The sequence below is a fragment of the Pristis pectinata genome, chromosome 24, assembly GCF_009764475.1.
Source record: "Pristis pectinata isolate sPriPec2 chromosome 24, sPriPec2.1.pri, whole genome shotgun sequence".
Taxonomy (NCBI): domain Eukaryota; kingdom Metazoa; phylum Chordata; class Chondrichthyes; order Rhinopristiformes; family Pristidae; genus Pristis; species Pristis pectinata.
In genome coordinates this window covers 30,744,967-30,766,106 of record NC_067428.1, presented here as the reverse complement: position 1 = coordinate 30,766,106, position 21,140 = coordinate 30,744,967, and positions in this window count along the sequence as shown.

Here is a 21,140-nt window from a genome sequence, read left to right as displayed (position 1 = left end):
TTTCCACAGATGCCTTCCCAAGGGACCTTTCATCATTTCCATATAATGTCACTCAAACAGTTGTAAGACAGTGGTGTGGTAAACTAGGATTGTTGAACACAGCGAAGTATTGGGGATCAAATAGAAAAATGCACAAACTCCTGGGGAAAACTTGACTAATTCCCAATCTTTACATTGGTACTAACTGCATTGTTGCAATGCATGAAATAGTCTTGCAGCTTTTACATTGTCATCGTGCAGTATTTTGTCTCTGGTGCACACGTACAGCAATTTTTAAACCTGTGGCGGTTCTAATTTTACTGCTTAGTGAGTTACTCAGTACTCAGGTGTGACTGGAGGATCAGTCCTTTCAATTTACTTCTGCAAAGTCTCTCAATGGATCCATGTGTCTGTCATCAGGCCAAATTAAACAAAGTAAACAGTCAGATATTGGTTCTTTAAAGCCAAATTAAAGTCGGGCCAATGAAGAAGCAAGATTACATAACCAGAAGTACATGCTAACTGTGGTATGTGGCTTATAAATTGCCTATTGCATTCCTGTCTGGCACATGAGTTCTGCAGGTCTCACACAGCTGGCCTCATTACTTGGCTCCAATTGCTTCCTGGAGCTGGAGCTGGAGGTGCTCTTGTGCATTTTCAGATGAGTTGCTAAAACTCTTCCTGAATCTCTGAACTCGCCTGGGCTATTTAGATTAGCTAGAAAAATAGAGCTCATGAAAAATGACTTGGCCCAAGGCAACAGTAGGCTGATTCATGATGACCTCTTGTTGAAAGGTTAAAAGGGCATGATTGTCGCATGGGGAGTGGGAGTTATTTCTTGGGACAGTGTGTTCCAAGAACTTGGTTCAGTCCTAAGTGTACAGTGCAGCTTGTTTTGCTGTGTGAAATGTTACCATTCTGTTTTAGACATAATTCTACTTTGGATGAAGCTAAAACATTTCAGAAAAATAGGGTTGGTGGTGTGATCATGTCATTGTATGAGGGTAATTAAATTCTCTTCTGGTAGTAAACATTGTTAAGTGTTGAACATTTTACCAGGTGGCTTTGCCTCTTTAAGGGAAGGACACTATTAACTAGAGGTAACTAATTCACTGCCTGCTCTTTTCATACCTCAACCATTATAGGGAACTGTCATTCATTAAGCTGAATGATTAGACTAAACTGGCTAACGGATTACATTTGTTCTTCAGTGTTTTAGTATTTATAGAACATTTGGCACCACCTTATAAAGCAGACCACCCAAATGGAGCACTTTGCAGTTTGAATGTGACCTATTTTAAATGGCTTTTCAACGTGTTGATCACTATGTCACTCCTTACAATTCCCACTGTTGACATTACGACTAAAGCCTCTGTTGTGAATATTTACATGGCAGAAATACCTCGCTCTTTGCTGTTGGATGGCCAGGTAGATTTCCTTCCTGCAAATTCATGCAAGATTTCAACTTCAGAGGACAAATCAAACAAATAGACACACTAGCATGAGGCTTTGGAGTTCTTGGATACCATTCAATTTTTAATGCCCAATAATTGTCACAACACTTCAGTCAACCAAACATTTACAATGAATTATGTTCTTTGGCTAGAAGGAGAAATTGGGTTCTCAACTCACTGTTTTAACATTTGCACCATTTTAAACCCTCTTGCACAAATCCTCTGAGATTGGGATTGGCTTATTATTTATTTTTAAGCAAAATGAACAGTGTTATTGAGGTGTCTGTTGTTGTTAATCTGATGCTAACACTACTGCAAAAACAATAGGGCCCTAGAACATGATTCACTTCAACTGTTTTGTGTATCGTTCATTGTGGTAACCATAGTAGATGTAAAATTGGATTGTGAATAACACATTACTAACAATATCAGCACTTTGTCCATAACCACATTGTCGGTTTTCAACATTAGGATTAGCAATGACTCATAATACCTACCTACTAGCCATGGTTGTGTGAGGTTTCTGAGCCCAAACCACTGGGTAGAGTGTCTTGTAATCATGGATTGTGGAATGGAAGGAATGCTTTTAATGAAGTATCGAAAAATAAGGGCGTAAAAACCTATGAATTAGGAGCAGGAGTCGGCCATCTGGTTCTTTGAGCCTTTGCCAACATTCATCAAGGTCAGGGCAGATCTTCTACCTCGATGGTACTTTCCCACACTGTCTTCATTCCCTTGATTTCAACTGCTCTGCCCAAGACCACAAGGGATTGCAGAGAGTTGTGAACGCAGCCCAGTAAATCACACAAACCAGCCTCCCTTCCATTAACTCCGTTTACACTTCCCACTGCCTTGGGAAACATAAGGACCCTTCTTACCCCGGTCATTCTCTCTTCTCGCCCCTCTCCTATCGAACAGAAGATATAAAAGGAGAACCCATCCCACCAGGCTCAAGGACAGCTTCCATCCCTCTGTTATCAGACTCTTGAATGGTTCTCTTATATAGTAAAAGGTGAACTCTTGATCTCTCAATCTACCTCATTGTGGCCCTTGACATTTTTATTTGCCTTCCTGAACTTCACTTTCTCTGTAACTGTAACACTATATTCTGCATTCTGTTTTCCTTTTTACTACCTCAATATCCCTATGTATGGCACGATCTGTCTGGATGGCATGCAAACAAAAGCCGTTCACTGTACATGTGACAATAATAAACCAATATTGTTATCCATTGAAATCCATTGACTCTGTGACTGAGATTCCACACCATTCTGTTGGCAGAGAATTCCACAGGATTATCACCCTCTAATTGAAGAAATTTCTCCTCATTTCAGTCCTAAATGGACTACCCTTCATCCCGAGTCTGCGATCCTGGTTGTGGACAATATTCTAGGAAATATCTTCCCAGAATCCATCTAATGGAGACCTGTAAGAATTTTGTAAATTTCATTGCGATCACCTCTAATTCTTCTAAGCTCCCGAAAAGATAGGTGTCGTCTCTCTCAGTCCCCCATGCAGTGAGTCCACCATCCCAGGATCAGTCTGGTGATGCACTCTCTCCAAAGCAGGTACACCGTCCTTTTAGGCAAGGAGTCCAAAATGGTGCACAATGTTCTAGATGGTGCTCACATCAAGACCGTAGATAATTGTACTAATGTGGTGGGGAGTACAACACCTTGCCTTCTCATTGTCATGACATTAAGAGTGGAAGGTTCACTGCTGTGGGAGAATCAGAGGTGGCTCTATGATGGTGTTCTTCTTGTTGAGTTGGATGTTTGGTGTTAAGATCACATTTTAGACACATGGGCATTTATTCTAGCCTGAACTCTGTGTAAATTACAGAGGGAATGTTGCAGCATTGGAGGTGCTTCCTTTAAGATGAGATGTTAAATTGACATCTCAGGTACACCTCTCCCCTACAATATTCAACAGTGCTATGTAAAGAGGACCCTGGCATCCTCCTGCTGTCAACCAATACAATTAAAATGGGACTTTTGTTTCATTGACTTTGGCTGCCCTGGTTCACTTGCAACTGCATTTCATCGACTGTTAAATGGTTCAGGATGTTCCAGGTTTGGGAAAGCTGCTATGTAAAGGAAAGTTATTTTTACCTAGGGAGTTGGGCATTGAATCATTTGAGTTGACATTCAGTTTCATCCATTAACCACTCAAAAGAGGGGGTTTTCTCACTGAGACTCTAACTTGTTTTCCAGAGCAGGTTAGTAGTAGCACAGGACTGGAAGCAGAAAGGGCCAATCAAATTGGTTGTCTATTTTCCGTGAGTTACCCACCACTGTTAGCACACCAGGCTTTGGAAATGTTATGCTAAACATTTGCTACTTTAGCGGTTGGATCTTCTAATGTTCTTAAAGGGTTTCAAAGGAGAAATTATTTCAAATGCAGAACAACATCTAAAGGAAGAAAGTATCAATGGGCTAGATTGCATTCTCATTGAGAAGTGTAGTATCCGTGTCAGAGTTTTCCTGATTCCCTACCTGTGTAATTCAGTATGGAAGTACGGAGTGTAAACACATCTAGAGCCTGACTCTGTGTTTGGACTCGTTGTTGAGTTCAGGGGAATTCTGTAGTGACCTAAGCATAGGGCCGGATGCACTTTACACCAGCTGTAGTCGGTGACTTTAATAGAGCCACTTTCATTTGAGGGAGAGCAACTTTCCATGGAAGACATGACCTTTCCAACTTTATTTTAATTTATATTAATGTTCCAATTAATTGTGCTTTAACTGTATTTATTATAGTATTACTCATCTGTCTTAAATGGGTGACCTTTACTTGTACTTTGTCCCACAAGATGAAAAAACCCCTCCATGTCAACCTGTCAAGACCTTTTGGGATCTTAAAAATAAACTTTTGGAAGAACTCAGAGGGTCAGGGACCATCTCCAGAGGCAAAGGGATGGTTGACATTTTGGGTTGAGACCCTGCATTTATAACTGTATTTCTAACTGTATTTAGGCACGGTATTGCAGCGGTTAGTGTAATGCTATTACAGTGCCAGCGACCCGGGTTCAATTCCCGCCGCTGTCTGTAAGGAGTTTGTACGTTCTCCCCGTGCATCTGCGTGGGTTTCCTCCGGGTGCTCCGGTTTCCTCCCACATTCCAAAGACGTATGGGTTAGGAAGTTGTGGGCATGCTACATTGGTGCTGGAAGTGTGGCGACACTTGCGGGCTGCCCCCAGAACACTCTACGCAAAAGATGCATTTCACTGTGTGTTTCGATGTACATGTGACTAATAAAGAAATCTTATCTTATTTAATTTTTTAATTAATCATTTTTAGTTTGTCTTTAATGCTGATTTTTTAAACTGTTTCCTGATGTCTCTGATCATCAGAGATATTTAGGAATGGGGAGAAGTCCTTCCGAGAACAGTGAACTTCAGAAGGCCGGGGGGTGATCTGTGGGTGAGGCGTCAGTTTGCACAGGGTTATTTGTTGCTTGTGGCACCCCTTGCCTAATGGGACACTGCAACTGTAAGACCATAAGATAATTGAGGTTCACCAAAGATTACTGATCGTAGTGCGGATGGGTCTCTTGTGGTACCACAGATTTCGCTGTGATTGTAATTAGATTGCACTTCTAAGGTCTATTTTGATGGGAGATCAATTCTACCCCTCTTCCAATTACTTAAGTGTATAAACTAGTTAATTTGGACACATTCAGACCAGGTGATCTCAACTCTCCTTTGATGGGGAGTAGCAGATTGCTGTGAGACATGAGCTTTTACTTGTGAACGTGGAATACTTGCCTCTGGAGATGATTCCAGGTGCACGTTGTAACAATCCACAAATTAACACGATCTCCGGGGATAGATCCCAGTGAAAGCCGCCGGAACCCTGTAGGATTCTTTATAACCACTTAACACATCCATGCTAAATTATTTTTAAGAACATAATTAAAGGAGGTTCACCAAATAAAGTATCAATATCAATATTTTCTGTTGGCCCATGCCCAAGATTTCCTGAGCGGTTAAACCTCATGTCTCCAATCTCCCTTACAGCAATTCAACAGTTTCCAAACAGCACTTCTATATCCTTCTACTGAAAAAAAATTGTTAGATATATCCGAAGCTTAAGTTATAACCAGGATTCTCACATGTCACAGTCCTTACTCCAGGATAGGAGCAGAAGCTAGGCTGATTGGTGTTTTGAAGGACCGGCAAAATTCACTGCCAGTTGAGTCTCCAGAGACGTCTGTGCTTCTTTCAAGTGCTTGTCCAGATTTTTTACCTCTGCTGCCCCATATTTCCATGGAAGGAACAAATGTATGAGGACCCGTGGGTGGTAAGCTCTCAATTAGCAAAGATCATGGCCTGGAAAATATGAGCTAGGGTCAGGAGTAGGTCTCTCAATCACTTGCACTCCCACCACCATTCAATAAGAACATAGTCGATCTGATTGTAACCTCAATTCTGCATTGCTGCCAACACAGTAGCATTTATCCCTTTGCTTGTCAAGAATCTACCGTAAAAATATTCAAAGACTTTGCTTCCACCAACCTCTGGGGAAGAGATTTCTAAAGACCCATGACCTCCTGAGAGAGAAAAAAAGATTCACCCCATCTCTGTCTTAAATGAGTGACCTTTACTTGTACTTTGTCCCACAAGAGAAAACATCCCAAAGGCAGCAGTCACCGAGGCCTCACTACGATGCACTGGACTCCTCCTGGATGTTGAAGATCAAGTTTGGTCATCCCTCCAGACCTGATCCAGGTAAATGCGGGCAGAGGAAGACTGCAAGCACTGGAATGACACAGTTTTATCCCTCAGACACCTGCTGCTTTCTGCTGGTAATGTGGTTGTGCGGCATCAACTGCTCTACAAAGATGGCCTGGGTAAATTCACAGCGGTACGTGGATTTAACAGCTCACTCACCAGGCAGGTTAGGTTAAAATTGTTGCCACAAGCAATCTACTGGAGGAACTCAGTGGGTCAAGCAGCATCTGTGGGAGGGAAGGAATTGTTTTTTACTCCAGTTTCCAGCATCTACAGACTCTGGTGTCTCACCAGGTTAAAATTGTAGTTAAAGCTAGTTACACGACAGACCCTTTGTGTATGGTTGTTGATAAAAATTCATATTTTGTTGTACATTCTTCATTTAGGGTTTTTATGCAACTTATTCTACATTAACTAAACTGTTGGCATTCAAACAGTTCATGCTGGTATTCAGGGATGTTTGAAAGAGCACATTGGGATTTTTCCCTCTGATTTCTCCCCTTTCTCTCTGGGTGGAGGAACTCCTTGTGTGTTTTCTGGTAATACTGTAGATCATTACAGATATGAGCCCACACCCTCCCACTCGCTGGAAGAGAAAATTGGTACAACACCAAAACACTGCTCCACAACCTTGCTCCAAGTTCATTCCTATCTCACCAATTTCCTGTCAAGGGCAGACTGTTTCACTTTCAAACTTTTACTGCAGTAGTAATCAGTATTATTACAAAGGTGATTTTACACCCTTTTGCTTTATATGAAATTGTCATTAAGCCATTAAGTATGTTTTATTGGAAAAATATTTACTCAAATATTGAGTGATTTATAAATGACAAACAGTTCACTTATATAGAAGTGCACCAAAAGTTTTAGATCAGTCATATATTTTAATGTCCTTGTTTCAAAACCTCCAGTCAAAATGCATCTTAGTAATGTGAAAAGGAACGGCAGGGATACTGGGTCACACTAGGGGTTAGAACACTGTTTTCTAACCTCTGGTATCAGAGTCTTAAATTAGTCTAGACTGCAGGGAAGAAGCTCTGTTCTCGCTCGCTGACAGCTGTTATAAGTCATAAGTTAAATTGGTCTGAGTAGACTCAACTCTTTTCCCGGTGGACAAGAGTACACAGAACAAAACTGTCTACAATTTTGCTATACTTGGCCCTAATTCAGCTGTCTTACTTTGGAAGGGAAAGAGGAAATATATGAGGAATGGAAATTCCATGCAGGTGTAACATGGTGTGGATTGAAAGGTGATGATCTGGAGTCCTGGAGAGATGGTCAGATGAGAGAGGAACTGATGTATTGATTGGCACATGTAAAGGAAAGCAGTGGACATGAGTTAATGACGTTAGCTGGGGCCAAGTGAGAAAGAGCTTCAATCTCAATTGCTGTCATTCCTCACCTTGATGAGTACCTGAACGTGCAGTCACTTCTCTCTTTACAAATGATGTTCAATCAAACTCCGAATAGCGTGGCGATATTTTATCATGTCACACGATTTTACCATTGAACCCCAAAAACCCCTGTGATTTGTCAAATTGTTGCGAGCAAAATAACTGCTAAAGCTCAGTCTGGTAGATCAAGGAACTGCCCGTCAGATCTAACTTCCACTGATTAAATAGGGATCAGTTAGCATGAAATAAAAACATCATGCCTGTAACCTCAAACTTCCCACTCTGCTGAGGGAGAATGGGAACGCCAGGCTTTTTGCCCTTAAGTAAACAATCTGCTTTTAATAAATACAGGAAAGGACACACCACAAATAATGACCTGACAGGAAGCAAGCTGGCATACAGCACTGAATGTCGGAGATCCAAACCTTTGCTTGAAGTAACCAGCATTGAAAACTAATGTCAGCAGCAATCATTCCAAGGTCAGCAAACAACCTGCTGGAAGAACTTGGCAGGTCGAAACCTGCATCAGAACGGTCCTGAAACTGTCGAAGGAAACATCGACAGTTCTTTCCCCCCGCAGATGCTGCTCGACCCGCTGAGTTCTTCCAGCAGATTGTTTGTTGCTCCAGATCCCAGCATCTGCAGTCTCTGAGGTTTGCTTCATTGCAGTCAGGTGCATCAAGGTGCCCCTCTCACTTTCACCCATCCTTTGGAATGATCCTCTAAATCTAAATGCTCCTCCTACTCATGCTCAATGGTTATGGAATGTTATGTCATACCTGAACCTAGAGAAGGTTCGTTGTTCAGTATTTGAATCTAATGTAGACTTTCAAACCCTGTGGGGGCCTTTTTGGAATTACTTTCAATATCTTTGATTTGGTGACTGAAACACAGACATTGGTTGACATTGTTACGTTTCAAGGGTTTTTCCTTGTTTTTTTTATCCAACAGCTTCGGTTTTTGGTAGTGGGAGTAGATTTTTTTTATAATAAAATATTCCAATTTTTCATTTATTAACCAACTATTACATGTGACTATTAATTCAGAGTATTGTGATCTTAAGTATGATTTAACACAACGTATTCTGTAATATTTTTACTCTTTTTTGATGCATGTACTCTGTATTTTTTCTCATGGAATTAATAAAAATATTGTAAAAGGGAATGTTCCTCAAAACCCACCCTTGGACATCTTCAGTCCAAGAATCCAAATTATCCATAATGCAGTCCTCTTCTTAAATGAGGAGATCAGAACTATAGATCTTCTCGCAGCTGTGGTCTCATCAAAGGCCTGACAGCTTGAACTAATAGGCTGCTGCTTATGTTTTGGCACACAGAGCTTGTCACCGACCATCTTATTATGCATCATGCACAGGAGGTTGTAGAGTCATACAGCACGGAAACAGGCCCTTCGGCCCAACTGGTCCATGCTGACCAAGATGCCCATCCAAGCTAGTCGCATTTGGCTGAGGTGCAACTAATGCTGAAATATTGGTGGTTTCTTATTATGTGCACAGGTACCTTTCAGTGTCGGTAGTATAAAGTCACAAGAGCACATTACTTGCCTGTCTTCCGACGCCACCATCAGTAACTCTCAAAGATTCAACGTAGACTGTTCCTCCCCCTCCCCCCACCTTCTTATCCTGCCTTCTGCCCTCTTCCTTTCCAGTCCTGATGAAGGGTCTCGGCCCGAAACGTCGACTGTTTATTTCCCTCCATGGATGCTGCCTGACCTGCTGAGTTCCTCCAGCACTTTTTGTATATTGCTCCAGATTCCAGCACCTGCAGAATTTCTTGTGTATCAGTGAAGAAGGTTCCTTCTTTTCAGAGACTGGCCTATTTTTCCATCCACCCAGGGCCTCATGAACACAGTGATGGTAAAAACATTACAATAAGGTCTGAACATACAGAACTTTGGACACAAGCCATTTTGTCTTTCTGATTTTAGACAGCAAAGTGGTAAATAGTGATCGAAAGAACAGGGCAATAAATCTGTTCTAATCCCAGTATCTAACACTCCACACATAAATTATTATAAACTTCATAATAATTTATGTGTGGAGTGTTAGATACTGGGATTAGAGGGCTTGAGCTATAAGGAGAGGCTGGATAGACTGGGACTTTTTCCCTGGAGCGTAGGAGGCTGAGGGGTGACCTTATAGAGGATTATAAAATTATGAGGGACATAGATAAGATGGACGGTCACGGTCTTTTCCCCAGGGTAGGGGAGTCTAAAAATAGAGGGCATAGGTTTAAGGTGAGGGGGGCTGGCAAAGTAGTGTAGCGGTTAGTGTAACGCTATTACAGCGCCAGTGACCCGGGTTCAATTCCGGCCGCTGTCTGTAAGGAGTTTGTATGTTCTCCCCCATGTCTGCGTGGGTTTCCTCCGGGTGCTCCCGTTTCCTCCCACATTCCAAAGACATACGGGTTGGGAAGTTGTGGGCATGCTATGTTGGCACCGGAAGCGTGGCGACACTTGCGGGCTGTCCCCAGAAGATGCATTTTACTGTGTGTTTCGATGTAGTTGTGACTAATAAAGAAATCTTGTCTTATCTTGTCTTAAAAGGGACCTGAGGGCTAAAAATGAATTCTGCTATTGCTTTTCCATTATACTACCTCGATATACTGATGTGATGAAATGATCTGTATGGATGGCATGCAAAACAAAGTTTTTCACTGTACCTCGGTACGTGTGACAATAATAAACCAATTACCAACTACAAGTTAAATTTTTACGCAGAGGGTGGTGGGTGTGTGGAACAAGCTGTCAGAGGAAGTGGCAGGGGTGGGTACAATTACAACGTTTAAAAGATATTTAGACAGGTACAGGGAAAGGAAAAGGTTTAGAGGGATATGGGTCAAATGCGGGGAAATGGGACGAGCTCAAGTGGACAACTTGGTCGGCATGGATGCGTTGGGTTGAAGGGCCTGTTTCCATGCTGTACAACTCTGACTCTATGACTCTTTATTTTGATGAAAAACTATTTGTGTGCTCTAAATATAATTTTATTTTACCTAAAAAAAATTGAACAAAACAAAGTGCATCACTGTAACCTGTCAGCCTGACCTTTCAATACTGGGAAAAGTGGATTGATCTGACTCAGTGGAAAAAGTCAACATAAAGAGTGAGCCAAGCCCAATTTTCCAATGAGTTTTCTTCTCCTTAATTTAAGTAACACCCAGTCGCTTGAGGAATTTGAGCTGTACCACACTTAGCAGCAACTCTTAAAGAGTAACAATTAGTTTAAAGAGGAATAAAAAACATGATGATGCTGGAGGAAAGCAGGCCAGGCAGCATCCGTGGAGAAAAGCAGGTGGTCAGCTTTTCGGGTCAGGACCCTTCTTCAAGACAAGATAAGGAAAGGAGAAGCCCAATATATAGGAAAAAAGCAGAGCAGTGATAGGTGGACAAAAGAGGGGAGGTGGGGTGGGCACAAGGTGGTGATAGGTAGATGCAGGTAAGAGATAGTGATGGGCAGGTGCGGGGGAGGTGGGGAGAGCAGATCCACCGGGGGATGGGTCAAAGGTAAGGAGAAAAAAAAAGGGTAGTAAAAAGAGAGCTAGTCTAGGAAAGGGAAGAAGAGAAGAAGCGTGGTGGGGGGGGGGCGGTGGTGAGGGGAAGGGGGGGGGATTGGGATTACCTAAAGTGGGAGAGTTCAGTGTTCATGCCGTTAGGCTGCAAGGTTCCAAGACGGAGAATGAGGTGCTGTTCCTCCAGTTTGCGCTTGGAATTCTCCTGGCAGTGGAGGAGGCCGAGGACGGACATATCAGTGACAGTGTGGGAGGGGGAGTTGAAGTGACTGGCAACGGGGATGAGGAGGATGCTGTTTGGCTTGCTGAGTTCCTCCAGCATCATAGTGTTTTTCATCTAGATTCCAGCATCTGCAGTCCTTTGTTTCTCTAGTTTAAAGAGGAAGATGTACCACGGGCAAAATGCCGAAACTGATCTAGAGACATGTGATTTGCAGTGCTTTCTCTGCTACCAAAAGATTGACCATCCCATTTATTCAAAGCGGAGCGCTCAATTAGAACTGAAAATTTCCCTCTGTTTGACGCTCCCTTCCCAAGGAGGAAGGCTGGTCTATGAAATGGATGCTTGGCTATCTCGAATCTGCTGAAATAAGGAAGATGCTTGCTATGGTCAGGAGAAAAGGAAGTCTATAATTATAGTCAGACATCTTTACTCCTGTACTGAAATCCTCTTATAATAAAGACCAAAAGACCACTTGCCTTCATAATTATTTGCTGCAACTTTGTTGTGTTTTCAGTGACTTGTGTACAAGAACACTCAGCTTCCTTTGAACATCAACATTTTCCAGTCTCTCACATTTAAAGCACACTGTTTCTCTGGTTTGCTCACCAACTTGGATGTCCTCACTTTTTTCCACATTATTTCCATCTGCTATGTTCCTGCTCACTCAGTAGTCTATATCCCCTTGTAGTCTCTTTACATCCTCCTTCCTGCTCACGGTCGCACCTTGTTTTGTACCATCAGCAAACTTAGAAATATGTTATTTGGTTCCTTCAGCCAAACTGCTGAAATAGCTGGAGGCCTGGTTGTTGGGGTGTGGATATACAGTAACTGATGCCAGTTCTGGGGATTACTGATGGGTGTAGTCCAACACTGGAAGGTTGCTTCTTAGAATCTCCACACCCAAAAAACTCTGGAAAATCAGTGAGGGAGTCAACTAGTTGCATTGTATTCTGACACTGACTCAGCACTCTGACCACAGCTGATGCAAGCTGATTTCTCAACAGATCGTCGGCTGCTCAGTTGTATGAAGACAGAGCTGATGGCAGTGTACTCCAGTCTCTACATTATCCATCTACATTCCATTCAACTCTTCTGGATAGTCCAACATAAAGACCTTTGCTGAAAACTTCTTTTCCATTCCTGAGGTTGATGGGCTTGAGGATGACCGATTGAGAAGTCCTTAGAGAGGTTCTTCCTTAATTTCCTTCAATGAAGATCAGAATAGGACTCATCCCACAGAACTTTGTTAAATGGAGATCAGCATAGGAATATAAAGATAATATTAAGCTCTCATCTCCATTCCAAACACTCTTCTTAAGCCTCTCCCCTGCCTCTTCATGATTGAGTGTGTGAATCCCATGGATTATCTTTTCACAAGCAGAGAGACAACCTGTATAGCTGGCTGTCCTCCAGCTTACTGGGCTAAACCCTCCCCAGGCTTCCATCCACCCTACCTTCCATCTCATTTCTCTCTTTAGATCCTTCCCTTTCTCTGTTGTGCTCTCCCTTGAGCTCAATATCCACGAGAGTCATCGTCTGCTCCATTGTCCCATCGATAAGTACGTCCCATCGATCCTTCCTTTCTGCATTTCATGTTAACTAATGTTGTGAATGGTCCTCAGGTCCTTCAAATCTACCAGCACCATCCCTCCCCTCAAACAAAGACCCTTATTCCTTGACCTTCAGCCCTTGCTAACTAAAGTTCAATCTCCACTCTTAGAACCATCGAGTCATAGGGCTATACAGCACAGAAGCAGATTCTTCAGCCCAACTCGCCCAAGTTGCCAAACTTAGCTCATCTCATTTGCCTGCATTTGGCCCATATCTCTCTAAATCTTTCCTATCCATGTACTTGTCCAAATGTCTTTTAAGTGTTGTAATTGCAACCACCTCTACCGCTTCCTCTGGTAGCTCATTCCATATATGGAGCACCTTCTGTGTGGAAGAGGTCTTCCTTTCCTCTCCAAGGTTTGGTATGGTGGTCCACTCCATCACCAGTTTACCTCCATCCACCTCTGCGCCAGAGCCTGAACTCAGGCCTGCCTCAGATTAACTGTTGCTGAACCCCTCAACCATGCCTTTGGTTTCTCTTTTCTTGACTGGTCAGCTATTGATCTACCAACGTCCATAAACCTGAGCTGATCCAAAACACTGCTGTCTGGGTCCTAATGCACACAATCCCTTTCACCCATCATTCCACAACACAAATTGGCTCTATTTTCAAATTCTCATCTCGTTATCAAATCCCAACATAGCTTTTGGCACCCTTATCCCTCTGATCCTTCTGAACTCTATAACCTTCCAAGGTAGTTGAGCTGCTTCAGTTCTGGCATTTTCTGAATCACAGATACTAACAAACAATCTGCTGGAGGAACTCAACAGGTCAAGCAGCATCTGTTGAGGGAAAGGAATTGTCAATGTTTCAGGTTAAAACCCTGGATCAGGATCTTCTCTCCAAAGCCTCCACATCCATCCTGTAATGTGGCAACCAGAATGGCACACAATACTCCAGATGTGGCCAAACCAAAGTTTCATACAGCTGCAAAGTGACTTTACAACTTTTATACTCAACATCCCAACTGATAAAGGCAAGTATGCCTTACACCTTCTTTCTCAGCCTGTCTACTTGTGTTGGGGAATGTGTCACAACAGGGGACTGGGATGTGGGAGAGAGCTGCTGTGATGGGTAAATATTTTACTGAAAGTATTTTGCTCAGGCAGTTCTCCTTTACCCAGGCTTTGTACATGCAGTGAGGTTCTCCTCTTGCATTACTGGCCTATGCAGTATCCATGCCATGGTGTAAAATCATGGACATGAGTTCTAGATGTGCATTGCATACACTTGAAGTCACTGTGAGCAAATGGTCTCATTCATGTGTTTATGCTTCTGATGCTCTGAGAACCCAGAGAAAAACTTGTTGTGAAACTTGGAGCCCATGGTTTTATATTGCAGTTGATCCTTTATTGAAATGGAATCATATATTTCTGACAAACACGCAATTTCTAGATTGATAGCTTAAATTTGTAAATGAAATCTAATGCACCGGATCGCAAGAGGCTGCAGAGGGTTGTAGACTTAGCCAGCTGCATCACGGGCACAACCCTCCTCATCATTGAGGATAGCTTCAAGAGGCGGTGCCTCAAGAAGGCGGCATCCATCGCTATGAACCCTCACCATCCAGGACATGCCCTCTTCTCGTTACTACCATCGGGGAGGAGGTACAGGAGCCTGAAGACCCACACACAATACTTCAGGAACAGCTTCTTCCCCTCTGCTATCAGATTTCTGAACGGTCCACAAACCCGTGAACACCACCTCGTTATTCCTTTTCTTGTACTATTTATTTATTTTTGTAGCTTACAGTAATTTTATGTCTTTGCACTGTACTGCTGCTGCAAAACAATGAATTTCATGTCGTATACATCAGTGATAATACACCAGAGTCTGAATATGATTCTGAAATCTTGTTAATGCACAGCAAGTCAATTAACACTGGAAAGATGATTGAATGCTGGTTAATACTTTAGATGGGATGTCTGAGCAGACATTTGGCTGCCTCTGACGGACATGTTACAGAATTCCAGCATTTTATCCTCTTACTTCTGATTTCCAGTGTTTACAGACTTTTTATCTTCAGGTTGTGTGGGGTTGTTTATTATGAGTTATTCATTTGGGATCATATACCTTTAAAAACGCAGCATTTAAGATTGCAAAGATAACTGTGACACATTCTGTGGGATTATGTATCCTGTGCCTCTGAGAAACATCAGCTCTTGTTTGCTACTCACGGTTGGTTACTATAGCTTGTAATGTTCGTGTTATTCTAGAGTTATATAAGAACACAAAAAATAGGAACATGACTTCGTCCCTTCCAGCTTTTCAAAAGCTGATCTTCTATGTCAGCTCAGTTTCCTGGCTTATCCCCATGCCCCTTAGTTCCTATGATATCCAGAGTTTCATTCCTACCTGGGTTTGAGGGTGCTTGGGTGTTGTGTGGGTGTGGGGATGGGGAAGATGCTACTTACATACATATTTGATACGGTAGATACTAGTTATGGAATAGAATCAAACCAACAAACTTCCTTTTAACATTAACAAGCTTTCATTTACAAATGTAAGCTATCAGTCTAGAAATTGGATGTTTGTCGGCAAAACATAATTCCATTTCAATAAAGGATCCAGTGAAACCAAGTTTCACAACATCCACCACTATCTCTCCGGGTCCTCAGAACATCTGAAGCACAAACACATGAATGAAACCATTTATGGACAGTGTATTAAGGTGTGTGCTATGCATGTCTAGAACCCTTGTCCATCATCGTAACACCAACATGCACCTCGGTGGATCCCTACACTGAAGATTTCTTGCTCAAGACATTTGTGTATTGATCCTCTGGATGAGTCAGGTGTTGCTTCTTGCTGTCACGTGTCTTGGTAATGGATGCTTGCAACCAGGCAGGATAATGGTAAATGATATTCCAATATCATTATATTTTGTTACTTTAGGGAAATTAATCAGCAACTTGTCATTTTCCTGTTCATAGTTCTAAATCAGCCACAGGAGAATGCAAAGAATAAATCCCCTTCATCATTTTTCAAATTCCTCTATGACCCTGTGGACGCTAGAAGCACATAGCTTTTTCCTACAGCAAGTTTCTATTTCCTTTATACTTTGAAATGACAGCTTCACTTATTTTTTCCCCCTTAAAGCATGCCCTATTTGTCAGCTGTGCCTATAACAACAGGATGCTTCTAATTTTATTAGCTGACCCAGTTAAGAGCTCTTTTCGATTAAGGAGTAGAGTTGCAATTCTACTCATTCACCTTGGCAACACTCTTAATGTCATTTTTTTTGTTGGGTTTCTTCCCTGTTTTCTTCATCAGGACTGAAGAACTGTATTTCATCTGTGGGTAACCTTCCCCAGGTTGTTATGGTAACGGGTGAAAATAAAAAAAATCTGTAGATGCTGGAAATCTGAAATAAAAACAGAGAATATTGGAAATATTCAGCAGGTCGGGCATGGTCTGAGGAAGATTTCCACAAGTGCTGCCTGACCTGCTGAGTTTTTCAGCATTTTTTGTGATGACAATGGGTTTTGGTGATCATGGAATTTTGCTAATCTGTAAAGGAATTGTTAGTTCTTGAACTTTGGCTCTCACTTCTAGAAACACTGAGATCTTTAAGAGTGCTATGTAGGTGTTTGTAAGCTCCTTTGCAAGGCCCAAATTCAATCTCTCTTGTTACCCTTTTCTGTAATACTTAGTGCTGTTAAATTAAATAGCCTGTCTCCTCTAGAGTTGATTTCTTCAGGTCAAATGGTAAATTGGTTTATTATTGTCACATGTACCAAGGTACAGTGAAAAACTTTACTGTATGTGCTTTGTATCTTCTGCCTGGTGGGAGGGGGAGAAGAGAGAATGTTCAGGGTGGGTGGGTTCTTTGATTATGTTGGCTGCTTCACCAAGGCAGTGAGAAATACAGACACCTGCTTCAATGATTGATCTGGTTGTGCTTATGCTCTTTCAGTGGTAGTGAACATGCACTCTGGGGCTAAGCTTTTTATCTTGTCTTCTAAATAATGTGAGAGCAGGAAAATAATGTGCAAGATAACCCACCCATTGGGAAGAACGCAGAGAAGAGCTTATACAGTCTAAGTTATGAAGAGGGTCTCACACAACTGAATTTATTTTAATTGAAGGGAATTTATTTTTATAGAAAGGGAATGCGATCATGGCCTTTAACATGGCATGAATGGGGCTGGTATAATGATATTACTTAACTGGACTGTTCTCATTGAACCAAAGTAATTCAATACCAAACTGACTCACCTTAAAGTCAGTGCAAAATAATTCCATATATTCATTACTCTATGGGAAATTAACTCCTGGCAAAATAAGAGAACACCTGAAAAAATTGCTGAACAAATATTTGCTTATAAAATTGAATGTTATAGATAAGCTTAGATAAACATGATCAAGTATATTATGGAACATGACGTGCTACTGCCTCAGTAGATTTGATTTCTGTGATATGTAAATATGAATGATTCAGGCTGTAAAGTTGGGCAAATATCTGAAATTTCACTTAATTACCTTTGGGATTTAGGGAAAATTTCTGAAAACCTCCATAACATTCCAGACAGTTTTACCAACAATGTTGTTATCTTGTGGAGGAAACTGAGTGAGTTGGTTAGGATCCAATATACAATGCTGACTTACCTTCTCCAACTTGGTAAGCTGCAGTTTTGGTGGCGTTACCTGCCTTGCTGCATGTGACATTTGTTAGTTTAAAGAAAAAAAATATGTGTAAACCAATAGTGAAAAACAAGACAACTTTTGGGGCTAGTTACAAATCTCTAGAGTGGAAACACACAGTCTCAGATTCATAAATTCAATGGTCTGCAGATGCTGGAATCAGGATGAAAAGAACAACGTGCTGGAGGGATGCAGCAGGCCAGGCAGCATCCGTGGAGAAAAGGATCATGTCCTTGCAAGAGACAGGGTGAGAGAAGCTGTAATCAAGGAAGCTGTGGGCGTCAGTGGGTTTGTAGAAGATGTTGGTGGATGAAGCACCTCCTGAGATGGAGATGGAGAGGTTGATAAAGGAGAGAAAGGTATCAGAGATAGGCCAAGCGAATTGGAGGGCTGAGTGAAAATTAGTGGCGAAATTTGTGAAACTGTCGAGTTCCGCACAGGTGCAAGCGTCCTGAAGAAGGGTCCTGACCCGACATGTTGACCGTCTGCTTTTCTCCACGGATGCTGCCTGGCCTGCTGAGTTCCTCCAGCATCTCATACATTGAAAATCATTCTGAAATGCCTAAATATTCAGCATTTTCAAATAGTGATTTAAAACCTTTTTGTGCCAAGAAAATAAATATAAGATAATAATCTTATTTACTGAAATGCCACTGGCATTGGTCTTCTGATCAATCTAACCTTCATTACAATCATGTTTACTAAGTGATTTATGGAGTGCGACATTCAGTGAGTACATAATAATTTTGGTTCTAAGAGCCAGATCCAAGTCCTACACTCGTTCTAACTGCCAATGATTGTAGTCTTGTAATATAACAGTAGCATGGTTCGGTAACACACAGGTCTGATCACACGCATTGCTGAACCGTTGTTCCCAGTTGCCACACCTGTTGAAAAGGCTTCAAAAGAGAACAGAGATGTACTGAGGACTGGCATGCTGGTGTTGGTATTGGTTTATTATCGTCACGTACCGAGGTACAGTGAAAAACTTGTCTTGCATACCGTTCGTACAGATCAATTCATTACACAGTGCATTGAATCAATGATTAGTGCTCAGTTTTATCTACTTGTAGTTTCTTTGCCTCTGCAAGGCTGATGAGAAAAAGGCCTCCAGTAATAGAATATAAATGCCATATTGATCCTTTATTCTTGTGCTGTGAATCTGCACATTAATAAATTGGCTGTCTTATATGTCCCTCTGCTCTAGTACATTCCACAGTGGTCCTGCCTTTTACTGGATGACATTTGGATCACTCTGCTTTGCATTATGTTTTCTTTAAATGAATAAACAACACATTCAAATATGAAGCAACCAATGCGAGGAAGGTGAGTTAATCTACACCACCGTAAAATGTGCAAGCTGGGACTGACAAGCTTTTTCCACAACAGAATTTGGTCACCTTGCTTCCAGATTTATATTGCTCACCATAAAGATTATGTGCTGTTTTGTGGTCTGCTTGGTGCAGCTATTGGGTACAAAAGAAAATTATAGAGCATAGAACCTCCCAGGTTCTTGGCGATATATTTTCTATGAATCTGTGAAATGCTTTATCACTGCACCATCAACCTGCCCAAAAGAAAACAGATGAGAGATGACTTAAAACTTGCAATACAAACATTCTTACTGGAGCCATGTAAAGTGACAGGTATATGTTAATTTTATGTTTGAGAATGCGCTTACAGATGTACTTCGACACCTGTTAGAATTCCACAGAGATGCCTGCAAGTACATTTTCTATATATGTTTACATATGCAGTACATTTGCAAGCTCCAAATGAACGTTGAATGAGCATTGTATCGTACAAGGATGCTCAATGAACCAAAGAAGAGTTACACAAGGAAGCTCTGTTGGGAGAAAAACAATCTATTACACTGGAGACTTCTTAAAGATGCTGTGTGATGAAGAATTTTTGACTAATATTTGTAACCATTTCTGTGGAACTCTGGAAGATACGTTAGATGCCTGCAAACTAGAAGTCTGTGTTTACAGAGATAATGTTTGTTAAAACTTTATCAGTGAGCAGATTAATTAAAGTATTAATCCCAGAATGATACAAATTGAATCAATGAGGATTAACTGCTGAAAACTAAGTGTAGCTTCATTTAAATAGTTTGAACTGAAACAAACCATTTCCTGATTCAAAGATTTCAAAGCAATGTTAACTGCCTGTTATGTACAAGTGCTGAAATTTCTTAATGTAACTCTTTCTTCTGTTGTGTTGGTTAACATGGGGCAAGTAAACTATGTCTGTCATTGGTTGAAAGAGTATTATAGAATGTAGAAATTTGACTGCTCATTCAGACTATGCATTCTTCTTCTGTCTAGGTACAGAAGCCTGAAGTCGCACACCACCAGGTTCAAGTATGGCTACTTCCCTTCAGCCATTCAGTTCTTGAACCAACCTGCACAACCCATTTTGACCACTTTGCATTACAATGGACTTTGTTTTTCTTTGTTCTAATTGTGTTCTTTCCTATATCATTTATGTTTTTCTTGTGAATGTTGTGTATCTGATGCTATGTGCCTGCGATGCTGCTGCAAGTAAGTTTTTCATTGCACCTGTGCACACATGGACTTGTGCATATGACAATAAACTGGACTTTGACTTTGCTGCACAACTTGACATTAACTTAACAGTTCTAACCTAAAGTTTGACATCAAGTATATCCACCCTGTTTATAATATAATTAATTCATCCAGCCTTAGTGTGACCATAATGACCCCAGTAAAGACTGCAGACAACATCAAAGCAAAACAGCATGGATGCTGGAAGTATTCAGTAGAACAGACAGTGTGTACGGAAATGAAACCCAGTTAACATTTTTGAGTTGATAATGTTTCAGAAGATACAAAAGCCTGAAAGCTCTACCACCAGGCTCAAGGACAGCTTCTATCCCGTTCTGATAAGACAATTGAACTGAACTCTTGCACGATAAAGTGGACCCTTGACCTCACAATCTACCTCGTCATGGCCTTGCACCTTACTGTCTGCCTGCACTGCACTTTCTCTGTAACTGTAACACTTTATTCTGCATTCTGTTATTGCTTTTCCCTTGTGCTACCTCAATGCACTGATGTGATGAAATGATCTGTATGGATGGCACGCAAAACAGAGTTTTTCACTGTACCTCAGTACATGTGACAATAATAAACCAATTTCCAACTTCCAAGGTGTTGCCTGGATATAAGAGCCCACAGATGTGACCTTCCTAATGAATTGGGTAGAACTAACTTAAGTGACCTAATATTTTTGATAGTGTGGTTGGGGAAAAACTGGAAGAGTGGCAATCACACTTATGATAGTTGGCGAAAATGAGAAATTGTTTTCAGTTTTGAATTGTTATTTCCTACATCCTTACAACATTGAAGGAGGCAATTCCCCACTAATTTTCCCTGTAACCACATTCCCAACAACTTCCCTCCACATTCGACCACTCACTTTCACACTGAGGGTAACCTACACTGATTGATTAATTAGAATGATTTACCTCATTCTTAGTTTGAGAAGGGTTTGGCCTTATTTCCATTTAGATGCACTAATGTGGTTTAGTTTAAATTCAAAGTCAAAGT